We start from the raw sequence: 14,292 nt of genomic DNA on the forward strand, positions 1-14,292 counted from the left end.
CTGACCGCCTGCCTACCATACGATTAAAAAACTCAGCTAGCATAAGTAAAGTGAGGTAATTATTCAGACACTGAAATTTTGCCTGCCTGTCCATGCATCATTGCATGGCAAAAAAAAAAACGAAAAAGATGGTCTCTGTTCATCACCTCCTCACCCCTGGGAATTCAGTGATGGATCGATGTTGCCATCAACAATTAAAATAACTGTACATGCGCATCAATCAGCAGCCCAATCACCGGCCATCACCGGCAAGCAAGAAAAAGACACAAGTAGGAGTAAAACAGTATGCAATGCAATGCATCACAGAGCGATTAAGATTGTGTTTAGTTCAGCGCAAAGTTTAGATTTTAGTTGAAATTGGAGATGATGTGACTGAAAAGTTATGTGTGTATGACAGGTTGATGTGATGAAAAAAGACTGAAGTTTAGATTTAAACACAGCCTAAATGCAAGGCTCTCTTTCCTCTGAAAAAAAGGAGAGATGGAATCGATCGAATTGACCATGGCTGTGTTTAGATCCAAAGTTTGGATCCAAACTTCAGTCATTTCCCATCACATCAACCTGTCATACACACACAACTTTTCAGTCACATCATCTCAAATTTTAACCAAAATCTAAACTTTGCGCTGAGCTAAACACAGCCCATATCTGAAAGGAGCTTGTCTATGGACTAGACAGATGTGGCTCCACTATTGCCAGCAAGCTAGGGCCTCTATACCTCTCTACCTCCAGCTAGCTCTGCAGGTGTGCATTGATCGCGCAATTTCGTGGAGAAAAATGGAGTGTCGATCGAACAACTGATGCCCGAGATCCAGCGGCAACAAAAATTCGGAGATCAATTTCATCAGATTCTGCCAGTTTGTGATAGAACGATAGCTAGGACGCACTCCGTTGAAAGCTGCTGCTACTACTACTACTAGCCGGGACCCCGCGCGTTGCCGCGGACATAATAAATATAAATATATATATATATATATTAAAAAAATATGAGGTAAGCGGAAAATGTTCCTCTGATTCATATTAAGCTTCAACCTTTCAAAATATTTGCATCAAACTTTATACTGAATAACATAATTGAATACCATAACAAAGTTTTTGGCCATAGCTAATTTACCAAACTTTTAAACGATTACATCATATGTTGATGGACGGCCGGATGGAACCGAGACGGCGAGATCACACGGTGCATGCATCCGCTGGTACTGTTACCCTGTAGCAAAGGCTAGCTGCCCTGTGGTTCACCGGTAGTGGGTTACGAAAACTAAGGATTTAATATGGTACCCGGTGCTGTACATGGCGGTGGGTGAATGTTGAACCATAGTTTTTAGTGAGTTTCCTTCAAGAATCTAGCTAGGGCCCTGTTTGGTTTATGTACTACTCATGTTTCTTTTTTTCCTTTTTAAGAACTTGTTTATGTACTACTATCTTGTCTCATTTTAAGTGTAGTTGTGGGTTTGTGTATCCAAAATTTGACCTTTCCTTTTATTTTGAAAATTTTATAAAAAAATATTTAAAAAATAGTCACTCATAAAGTACTATTCATATTTTATCATCTAATAACAACAAAAATAGTAATCATACAATCTTTTAAAATAAGACGGACGGTCAAACTTTGGACATAAACCGTGCAAAACTGCGATCTTTTTGGGACGGAGGCAATAAAGCTTGTCAATAGTTACCAGCGTGGCACAACCTTTGCCATATTTTTTTAATTAAATTGGATCAAAGTGTAAGGAAAGGAAATTATCACAAGTATGACAACGAACCAAATTTATCAAACTTGCATGAAGTGTGGCACGAATCAAATTTGTCAAACTTGCTTGAAGTGTGACAAATTAATTTAGGATGGAGAAAACTCAAAGCTTGTGGCTCACATCAGTTTGAACTTGTAGTCATAATGAGTCGAATCGAACTAGCTAGGCTGGTACTTTCTCGGTTCATTTAACTTTCTAATATATACCTCCTCTATTTTAAAATAAGATATCAATATATCTTCGTATACTCCCTCCGTCTCAAAATAAGATCATCTTTATCACATCTTGTTTCTCCCAAAATAGGGACAAACATTGGTACTAGATGTAGAAAATAATTACATTGAGGTTTGATAAAGTGAATGGCATTATAGTCATTTGCTTTTGTATTGGTGTCTGTGGAACGAGTGAAAATAAAATAATTTTGGGCTGAGGTAGTACTTAAATAGTATATTTAAATTGTTTATATGCAACGGGTTGTTTACTGCTTCATCCATCCCAAAATATATCTATATTTAGCTATGATTCATGACAAGTCACTAAATTAGCTATATTTTAGGACAAAGTAAGTATTTACTAGTATTTGTTATTATGTTAGGGCAGCCATAATGTGGCAATAAGGAGGATCATAAGACTTAAAATATTACTTGTGGCTTGCTATATACATTTTTCTCAATAGACCATGAGACAATAAATACAAAGAGTAACCTTAAGCTTATGGCTCAAATATAAGTAATAAAATAATACAGAGAAATAGTTACACATACTGAAAATGGAACAAAATAAGAAGAGAGAAGCAGCCACAGTGATTGTCACAAACTATTTTTTGTATCACCATGGGTACTACCTTAATGGTTGCACTAGCCGTAAGTATTGTGAAATGTTTTAGACCATTTCTTTAAGCAAGTGGGTCCTAGCTTAAGAATGGGCACCTTAGTTTTGTACGCATTGAAAATGCCATTAATATAAAACAAAATGGTAAATTTAAAATTATAAATATGATATAAATTGATAGAGCTTGTTAACGAGTCTAACGAATCAGCGTGTGAGAGCTGAGCCGATGTAGGCTTTTAACTTGTAAAAGGTAACGAGCCAAGCTATCTCATGAAGATAATGAGCTAAAACGCTCGAGACTAGTCTTAACGAGCCGAGCTATGAAATAGAAATCTCTAGCATTTTATAGATGGCACGAGCTATATACTGGTACTTACTACCTCTGTCGAAAATAACTTTTGTTTTTCACATCCCCACACATACTAATAAAAAGCAAAAAGATAACAATACTCATATTTTATCAAATGCCAATACAATTATCTCCTATTTTTCTCTACGTCCAATGTACTTATCTTCTACTTCCAAAAAAGCAATGATCATTAAAGATAGTCTTATTTTAAGACAACCGAAAAAGTCAAAAATAATTTTATTTTAGAATAGGGTGAGTACTTTGCACTCGTGTGGGTGGGGAGGGGAAAACATCGTTGTTGAAACACGTATATATTCTGCGTTGTCTCGAACTCTAGGACAGGACACTATAATTACATATTTCCTTCGTTTTAAAATAAACAAATTTAGTTCGTCCTTGTGGAATGGAGGGAGCATGTTGGATAGTCGGGCCTGGTTTAGATCCTAATTTTTTCTTCAAACTTTCAACTTTTCTATCACATCAAAACTTTACTACACACATACTTTCAACTTTTCCGTCAACATGAACTAAATACACCCTCGGTACGTTTGCTAGCTAGGATGGCAGGCCTAGCTTGGAGATGGCGGTAGGCGAGTTTACCCGCCGAGATGTGAGAGCGCACGTACGGCCGCACCAAGGCAGAAGAAGCAGGACGAGCTCGCTCGTCGGCCGGAATCTCAAGCTAGCGTGGATGTTGTTGTTCATGCGAGCTACTCGATCCACCTCCCGTTCCCATTCAATTCCCCAATAAAATCCACTCATACACGGTCATGGACATGGCCCAGCCGGCCGCGAGATGGGGCCCCACGCTGGCTGTGAAATTGATGCGTGGTAGTACGTGCACGCAGGACGGACGTACGTCGTACGGCCGGCCGGCCGTGGTGGGAGAGAGAGTCTGAGGCTAGCTACATTAATTAGCTGGGCGCCTGGGCCATTGCCATATCCTGCGCCCTCCACCGATGATGATTCAACGCACGCTAAGCTGGCTCCCGGCTCCACCCCCTCCCTCCCAACCGCGTCGGCGCACGCACGCACGGGGGGCGCCGGCCATTCACTCGCGCCCATCTCCACCGCCGCGCGCGACGACCCTCACTCTTCGGCTCGCGCGTCCACCATGTGGTTGTGTTGTGTTGTGTGCATGCGCGGAGACGACGACACGTACACCAGAGGTGGCCCGTACGTCATCCGTGCGTGCATATGCAGATGCATTGCATGCGCGTGTGTTTGTGCTTTGAGAAAAAACGCACGCACGCAGGGCGCGCGATTATGCACGGCGGGGGAGATCTTGGGGGGCAGTAATGGTCGGGGGATCATCCCTCATCCGTGCAACGACGCGTACGCGTACGGCCCCGCTACTACATGCCTTTGCCTTTGCCTTGCCGTCTCGACGTGTCGGTGACGTACTTTCTTATTTTTGGATGATTTTAAATTCACCGTGTAGGGTGTAGTACTGCCAGGATGATTAAAATATCAAATAGTGTAGTACTGATCTTTGGGCACTTAGCTCTGCACAGTGTGCTAGATCAGGGTTGGATGGATCGATCGAGTAGCATATTTTTTTTTCTTGTGGTGGTGTTGGCTGTGTGCTGAAGCTGCTGCTGGTGGTGTACTACTGGATGGATGGATCGATGGAGAAATGATTGGGCTGTGCACAGGAAGGCGTCTCGTCGGTCGTGACGAGCAATGCAGATGTACTACTAGCTTTGCTCCCCTGATTTGGTTCCACCACCCAAACCAAACAGAAACACACACCACCGGGTGTGGGTGTGTGGCTAGCTCATCCATCCATGCATCCGTGTACGTACGATACGATACGACGACACTGTTCGGCGCATCTGAGCCGTCCCTCTCCGACCTCCTGTGCCGCCACGCTGCCACCGCCCGCCCCACATGTTGTCATGCTACGTCGGCATGCAGCCCGCAGACCACACTATTGCCAGTTTTAACCTCACTCAGATGGAAGAATCAAGCTAGTATATACCCCTCCGTGTTACTCCAAATTCATTGTTCTATGATAGATTACATAGTACTTTAGATTGACTTTTTTTTTTTTAGAATGAAGGGAGTAGATGGTGACAATTTTCAGAGTTCCAAGCATGAATGGCCCAACGATCATAAACATTCAGGGCCTAAACTTAACAACTCCCAATATAAAGTGATGCTAAGAAGAAGCTTTTATAGTTTGGCTGTTGACATGATGGAATCTGAAGTGTTGTCTTAACTTGAACGCACCTGAACCTGACGGGGTGATCTCTGAATCTCTGATGCCTGATGGGGATATCGCAGACTGGGAGTTGGCTTGCCTTGCAGATTGGAAAGGGCCGAAATTAAGCGGCTGTGAATAAAATAAAAGCCCAAATATAAGAGGTACTAGGTCCAATTTGGGTCCTGTGCGATTGCCCAGCCCACACATGCCCAGGGACGTCCTTGTTAATGTTGTATCCAATTTCCAGCCAGCATCCGATTACGGGTGGTTCTAATGGGGAATAAGTTCACTTCGTGACCCTCAACTGTGATCGAAATCTAATCCATGACCCTAAACCACAAACCAGATATCTCGACCTCCAAACTCCTAAAACCGGTGCAATTTGACTCCCTGGACGGTTTTGGGAGGCGGTTTTGCAGACGTGGCGCCACGTGGCACCTACGTGGCAATATTGACCAAGTCTTTGTTCCACGTGGCGTTGATGTGGCACCTACGTGGCGGTAGAAATAAAAATATGCATGGGGCCCATTAGTCATTCACACAAAAAAGAAATGTTGGCCCACTGACATGTGGGGTCCACATGTCAGCCCTTCTTCCTCCTCCCTCTCTCCCTTCTCTCTCTTTCTCTTCCATTCTTCCCCTTCAGTAGGCGGCGGGCGGCGAGAACGAGCGGCGGCGGCGCGCAAGTGAGGGCCGGAGCGACGACGACAGGACGGGCGAGGGCAGGAGCGGCGAGCCGTGCAGCCACCGCCGCCGCCGCCGCCGTACTCCTCCTTCCTCCCTCTCTCCCTTCTCTCTCTTTCTCTCCCCTTCTTCCCCTTCGGCCGGTGGCACGCGGGTACAGCGAGAGCGAGCGGCCGGGGGGCGGTGAAGGCGGAGCTTCGGGCGCCGACAGCTAGCAAGGAGAGGACGGTATGGAGGAAGGCCCGCCCGCCGCCGACATCGCCGCCTCCGCTCGGGCCTCCCTGGCGCCCATCGCTATCGCCTCCGTTCGATTCTCCTCTGGCGCCACCGCCGCTCGAGCCGGGCGGCCGCCACCGTTTGGGCTGCCCCGTCACCTGGCGCCGTCGCCTCCGCTCGAGCCGAGCGGCCTCCGCCCATGAGGCGCGTGGCGAGGCTTGGTGTGCGCGGCGTGTTGGCCTCGGAGGGTGGCGCGGACGGCCTGGGGCGCGCGAGGGCGCCAGAGGCCGGCTCGATTTGGACGCCGATCTGGACGTCGCCGCGGAGCAGGTTGGCGTCGAGGTCGAGGCTGTTGCGCGGCGCCTAGAGGCCTCCGTCGTTTGCGCCGCCCCGTCGCCCGACGCCATCGCCTCCGCTCGACCTGCCTCTAGCGCCGCCGCCGCTCTAGCCGGGTGGCCGCCGCCATTTGTCCTCCCCGTCGCCCGGCGCCATCACCCATTGCCGCCTGTGGGAAACGTAGGAGAAGAAGGGGGGAGAGAGAGAAGGGAGAGAGGGAGGAGGAAGAAGGAAGGAGGATGACATGTGGGGTCCACATGTCAGTGGGACCCACATTTTTTTAATGTGTGTGAATGACAAACGGGTCCCACAATGTAATGCCATGTAAGTGCCACGTCAACGCCACGTGGATCGAAGAATCGGTCAATATTGCGACGTAGGCGCCACGTCAGCAAAATCGCCTCCCAAAACCGCGCAGGGAGTCAAATTGCACTGGTTTTAGAAGTTTGGGGGTCGAGATATCTGGTTTTGTGGTTTAGGGTTATGGATTAGATTTTGATCACAGTTGAGGGTCATGAAGTGAACTTATTCCTTCTAATGGGCGATCGATCGCCCTATCGATCTGGTAACGATCGGTAGCCCCCCTCCTCCCCCTCCCTCCCTCCACCTGGTTTCCTTTTTTGGCACCACATTACTTTCCTATTTTAGTAAATTTATACACCTAAAGTTTACACATCTAAAGTTTAGAGACCAAAAGTTTATAAGTCAAAAGTTTATATATCCGATTCAAATTTGAATTTAAATTCAAATATTTTTTTTATATATAGTATTTCTATCATCTAAAGTTTATACACCTAAAGTTTATAGACCTAAAGTTTATAAGTCAAAAGTTTATATATCCGATTCAAATTTGAATTTGAATTATATCCGATTCAAATTTAAATTTGAATTCAAATATCCGATTTAGATTTGAATTTGAATTCAAATTTTTTCATATATAGTATTTCTATACATCACCTAAAGTTTATATACCGATTCAAATTTGAAGCAGGGTATATAAACTTTTGATTTATAAACATTGGGTCTATAAACTTTAGGTGTATAAACTTTAGATGTATAGAAATACTATAAAAAATATTTGAATTCAAATTTAAATTTGAATCGGATATATAAACTTTTGATTTATAAACTTTGGGTCTATAAACTTTAGGTGTATAAATTTACTAAAATAGGAAAGTAATGTGGTGCCAAAAAAGGAAACGTGAAGGGAGGGAGGGGGGAGGGGTGGTGATCGCTACCCCTTCGCGGTAGCGATCGATCGCGCATTAGTGTTTCCGTCCGATTACTTCTCTTTATCAGAATTAAACTTCGGATTTCAGAACTAGAAAATGCTCAGCTTCTCATAGTCTCTTTAGCCTTTAGGCATCTGAACTAGACTATGTTTGGCACGGCCCATATTGCGTTGGACTGGATCATCCATGGATCAATGAGTAGCGTGGGTGGCCCAGGGCCATTGGTGGGCTTCAGGAGTAGAGCGGCCCATAGAACGCAATGTCCCAATCAAGGCGATTCGCCGGCGAGCGGCGGCGGGGAAGATGGATGGCTCACCGGAAACCGCCGCGGCGAATTGGCGTTTGGCAGTTTCCAACCAATCAATGGGGGCCATGGCATTTCTTTCCTCTAGCATATGCAACAACACTAGCTTTGCAAAAAAGTTTTTTTTTCTTCCCTTCTTTTTTTTGAGAGAGAGAACAGAAAAGATGTTGTGCTCACACACGTAAAGGAATGGGGCACTTTGCTGCATGCTGCTGCTGATGATGATAAGGACTTGTGAGGGAGCCATATCCTCACACTGTTGGCAAACGGCAAATATTCTCATCACGTCGAGAAAAGGCATGTCGAATTAATGTACACCTTCTGTCTTCGTCACGTAGGAAGTTGGGGACACGATAAGCACAAGCCCAACCACGAGTCCACGACACTATCTTGGTTGGTTAATTGCAACTGCAATATACTATATTCGTGTCAAAATATAAGTATTTTTAATGTTGATATGTGTATTAATAAAGTAGTTAGGAATAATTAGAGAAAATGCGTGATTGATTGAGAAGAGAAAGCAGATAAAAAAAATGATTGTGATTGATTGAGAGAATGCGATGGACAAAAAAAATACTACCTCTATATTTTAATGTATGACGCCATTAATTTTTTATCCAACGTTTGACCATTCGTCTTATTTAAAAAATTTATGCAATTCTCATTTATTTTATTGTGACTAGATTCATCATCAAATGTTCTTTAAGCATGATATAAATATTTTTATATTCGCACGAAAATTTTGAATAAAATAAATGGTCAAATGTTAGTCGAAAAGTCAACGGTGTTCTATATTAAAATACGAAGAGAGTACTAGTTTTATTTTGGACGGAGGAGTAGCATGTACGGGTGAAAAGTTGATCGAGTGGAGGCTAGCGACATGCAGCATCTTGCTTGCCACAATTGCTAGCTACATGCTTGCACGTGGAGCGGAAAAATCCACGACGCAAATGGACCGTGATAAAAAAGAATAACTCAATATATATATATATATATATAAACAGGTGAGGTGCCAACTTCAATTCTTCAAATGAATCTCGAATAAACCACTCGAAATGCGTCTTGAGATCTCATTTAATTTCGTGCGGTGTTTGAGACGCTGGAAATTTATTTGCGAGAATCATGCGGGATCTCGCGAAACTGCCCAGGGTCATATTCAAATGAAACTGTTACTATTTTAAACTGGAATTTTAAATTGACCATATGCGCAAAGGGGGAATTAGTTGTCCCTTGCACACGTAAAGTATCGATCGATCAGTTCACTCACTATGATAATCCCTACTATGTTTCTTATATGATTTTGGTTAGATGTGACATATCATAATATAAGCATGTTCAGATTTGTTGTACTAGAATGTGTCACATCTAACTAAAATCTCTTATATTTAAAGACAGAGGGAGTATTACGTTTCTCGCTTTAATTTGGCTCCGAGTGAAAAGACTAGATTTTGTCGCTTAATTGATGATCAACAAAAAAAAATTGCCATAGAATAAGAAAAGGTGAGCGTGACATTTTTTAAGCTACCTACTGCCTCCATCCCAAAATAATTATAGTTCTATAATATTTAGTATATATTAAGGTTTAAAAAGAAAGACTATGATATCTCTTATTAAATGGTGTATAGGTAAGAGTGTAAGGGTGGTTAAGTGTAAAATAGGAAATTTTGAATGAGAAATAATTAATAAGACCATTAGTATTTTATTGTGACATTCTATAAGAAATACAAATAAAAAATATTATTATTATGTGACAGAGATAATACTTGCGTGCGGTGGCTCCAGAGTCAGAAAACGAAAAGAAACCAATCTGATCACATGCTTGATTCTATCTCATAATGCTTAAAGCTCTCTCATCATGCAAGTGTCCAGTTCTGTAGTTCCACTGGATAATATAAGCGTTCATTAATTGAGCCAAAAGACGATCAATTAGAGCACCCGCAATGGTAAAGTAAGGTGCTATCTATAAAACATGTACATCTCAGCAATAGACTAGATTAATAGTAAACCATCTCAATAGTATGTCTACATGGGTATCTATAGCTCTCTAATGCATTGCCTTGTTTTTCTCTATAGACTATCTCCAGGTTAGTAGATAGCTTTGCTCTCTTTCTTCATTTAATCTCTTCCAAGTGGAAAAATATGTTGACATATATTTCTTATAAAGAGCCTATAAATAACCATTGCGGGTGCCCTTAGCCAAAGCGACAAAAGCATTGCAAGTTTGCAACGCATTCTCCGAAGGAACTGGTCATGAATCATGATGGCGTGCAGGCCCCAGCCGAACAATAAATTAATAATGGATCTGATTCTGAAGATAACCAGTTTTGTTGCTTAATTATACATTTTGTTATGAGAAATATCTTCAGAAAAGGTAGCTAGTACGTACTACTACGGTACTAGTTCAATTAATCAGATGGTTCCACATGTGTGGAACCTGTTAAATCGAGGCGCATTTGCATGCTCCAGCAATCCAGCGTCAGTGCGTCACATTCCACAGAATTAAAGGTTGGTTTTAAATTTATTAATCGATCGATCGATCGAACTAGCTATACCTGCATAAGCCAAGTGTCACGCGTGATATTTTTAGAGGGGTTTTACAGTGCTTGGGAGGTACCTGGGGTACCTCCTAAACCAATTAATACCGACCGTCGATTCTGAAAAGATAATTTAGGAATAAGAAATATTGTTAACTAGGGTAGATTAGTAATTCCTCAGCCCCCGTACCCATCCGCTGGCCAGCGGCATCCTGTGCCAGTGCATAGGGCGTATGGTAGTTGATCTGATTGTTGTTGAATGTTGCGTAATGTTGCTGTTGCTGCTGGACTCTGGCCATTGCTGATGATTACAGAACGCTGAAGCATTGATTCATTGTTGTGAAGCTGTTAAATGGAATTGAAAAGTTTAGAGTAATTGATTCCTTGCGAAATCGATGCGCTTTATTTCTAAGCTGCTAGCATATGATCAAAGAAGATATTTCGTGGCTAATTGTTGAGCATTTAATTAAGCAGATCAGCCACGTTGAGAAACTAATTAAGCACCATGCCGGTGCATGCTAATCTCATCCGATTAATCGAGTGGTGATTAATCAGTTGCAGCCTCTAGTAAACTCAACCCGAGATCGAAGGATCAGGAAACGGACGTGAACAGTTAGGTAAAAGTTGTTTGTACGTATTTGCCCTTAATTGTACAAATAAACCATGAAAGTCAATTACTATTTTAACCTTCCACCTTCTATACCTGGTCCATCTTTTAAGTACCTTTTCTATCGTACCTTTTATCCTGATGCGTTGGATTAGAGACGATCAACGGTCGTAATCAATTCCAAGCACAAAAGAACCTCCCTTATTTTATCCCGGCTTCAGTACGTGTCTCCGAGACTTTGTTTTTAGCAGATGATAGATGAGGAGTGAAACTGAGGCTCCTATCGGTAACCCATATTTTTCAATAAATCAATACGATTATTAGGAAATAAAAATTAATAAGTTATATATATATATATATATATATATATATGTTCTTTGATACTTAAAAGCTAATACTGAAAAAGAAACTATATTGAAAATATCTTAAAATCTTCTTCAAAATTGAGTTTCAAAATCTAAATTTTAGCTTATTAGAGCAACAATGAGGCCCCGAGTATTCGAGAACATGAACGAATGAATTGAATATTAAAAAGCTAAGAACTTAATTTATTTTTTTAAAAAAGCCAATGATAAATTAAAGTCTAAAAAACACATGTAATGAACGAAACAGAGATCTAAGTACTAGTTATGGACTTGCCAGTTTTCACCATTAACTTGCAGGGAGAACGACATGAGATAGCTTGCGTCCCTCACATCATCTTCTCCTGTCACCTTCTCTCATCCGTTACACTTACCTGTCTGTGCACTTTTAATTAAGCACGCATCTCACTGTACGTACAGAATTAAGGCACCTAGCTAAAATGAGTGGATTAGTCAAGACACTTTCAGCATCATAATTAAGTCAGGCAGGCACGAGAAGGGAGAGTCCTCCGGGTGAAAAGGCACGAGGGAAAACAGCCGCCTTTTCTGAACTTATCTCCTGTTTCTGCTGCTGATCTTCTCTTTGCTTTGTCAAACCTAACTCGAGCCTAACACCTGTGCAGCGCAGGGATTAAGTTCAGAAAAGTTCAGAGTAACTGAATGGCAGGACTTATTTAGATTCCAACTTTTTTTCTTTAAACTTTTAACTTTTTCGTCGCATCGAACTTTTCTACACACATAAACTTTTAACTTTTCCATCACATCGTTTTAATTTCTTCAAACTTTCAATTTTAGCGTGAAAATAAACACAGCCAGCTCCCATATGCTGGCCATCTGCCCACATGCTGACATCATGACATTAATGTGTAGAATTAATTTTTTTTCCTAACTAGTAATCTGCTTATCCACCGTTCCATATATAAATATTTTTAAGGTTTCTATCATAATATAAATATATTTACATAGCACTGATCCTAATACATTAAAATCCATACATTTTTAGCCAACCAGATGTTTGGAAGGGAAATCTAAGCAATTCAAAATTTAAAGTTTAACCACTATAGTAGCTGAAAGATAATTTTTTTTAACCTTAGCATTTGCCAAACAACTTACAGATACACTTATGATTATGCCTCCTATTTGGGCATATTTCATTTCCAAGCGGCAGGTATGAGGGTCATTTTTCAGAATACACTAGTGTGCCTTTAGCTTTCGATTTCTGCCATCCTTTTTTCAGTTAGTCCAGTGGCTCTGATGAAACTTGGCAAAGATAGACCAAGCTTGCAAGAAAGAAAGAAAAGTCCAGGGTACTTTACCGATTTGGACTTCTGCTTGACTGCCACTAGGGCCATATGGTTTATTTTCTTGCTAGAGATTAATACCAACAAGTATTTAATATAGTGCACATTCTATGTCTATTTGGATTGATGTCAATTCTTACCCTATCAATTATTTAGTAGTCTTAAACAGTACTCCACTCCACTTGCTAGCTACTTGGGCTGTGTTTAGATTCAAAGTTTGGATCCAAACTTCAGTACTTTTCCATCACATCAACCTGTCATAAACACATAACTTTTCAGTCACATCATCTCCAATTTCAACCAAAATCTAAACTTTGCGCTGAACTAAACACAGCCTTGGAATGAAGCCAAATCTTACCAATTCAATAAAGTTAAAAGAATACTACCCTACTAAAAGTTTGATAGGGTTAAAACTTACCCAAGATTTCGGTGTAGAGATTTGAAACATGCAACGATATAAACAACAAAACCGTCCACTAACATGAGAAGAAAAAAAAAGGAATGAGAAAAATAAGAGAAAGTGGCACGAAACATAATAATTCACATCTCTCGATGACAAATTTCAAAAGACATGCGATTTGGATGTTAAATGTTATGAGACGTGCAAATTGTATGTCAAATACTACATCCATTCTCGTTTACTTGTTAGGAGTATTTATTTTTACCATAAAAGTTATTTGTAAATACTTGTCACCACACGGATCTCAATGAAAAAAATATTTTACCCGTACAATTAATATTACACCCACTTAACTATGTTGATTGTTTAATTCTAGAGAGTTCTTTAGCAATAGTACTTTCTCCGGACGGAAATACTTGTTGTCTCAGAACATGCAAATGACTCACATATCTGGTACTTTTTTTTTAAAAAAAACAAATGATAATTTTGAACAAAGAGGGTATTTAAACAACCATACTAACGGACCCATCGTTTCGCTTATTCATGGAATAAGCCAAACGGTATATTTATATTTGCAAACGAATAGTAATTTGTGAATAAAACTTTTATATACGTGTTTTTAGTGATCTAAAAGCAAATGCTGAAAAATAAACTTTGATGAAAAAAACCCAAAATCAGCTCCAAATTTAATGTTGAAAATTAAAATTTTGGTAGATAAACATAAGAATAAGCGAAAAGATGAGACCCTAGGGTAAAATTAGCATATTTTATAAACGTTATGAATGCCTACATACAGAGTTAAAGGTGACAAATAAATACCTCCTCTATCTAGAATAAGTCCATTTTCACCTATCTCATATGTATTTATCTCTAATTTTTATAAACTCTGATTTAATTATTTCTGAAGTAAACTTATTTTGGATAAACAGATGGACGAAAATGAACTCATTCTGTGACGGAGGGGTAGAAATATAGGAAGCACTAAAATCTTATTACTGTATCTAGTATTAAGATGAGCAAACAGTATAAACTGTGGTGCGTGCGGCGGCGTGGTTTGAGCAAGTTTAATAGTATAGCCAACTAATAGCTCCAAATTATCTATAGCCAATGTAATAGCTAATTCATACAATAGTTGCTTACTATATTATTAATACCTTGTCCTACCTATCATAAACA

The sequence above is a fragment of the Oryza sativa genome, chromosome 6 (assembly GCF_034140825.1).
Source record: "Oryza sativa Japonica Group chromosome 6, ASM3414082v1".
Taxonomy (NCBI): domain Eukaryota; kingdom Viridiplantae; phylum Streptophyta; class Magnoliopsida; order Poales; family Poaceae; genus Oryza; species Oryza sativa.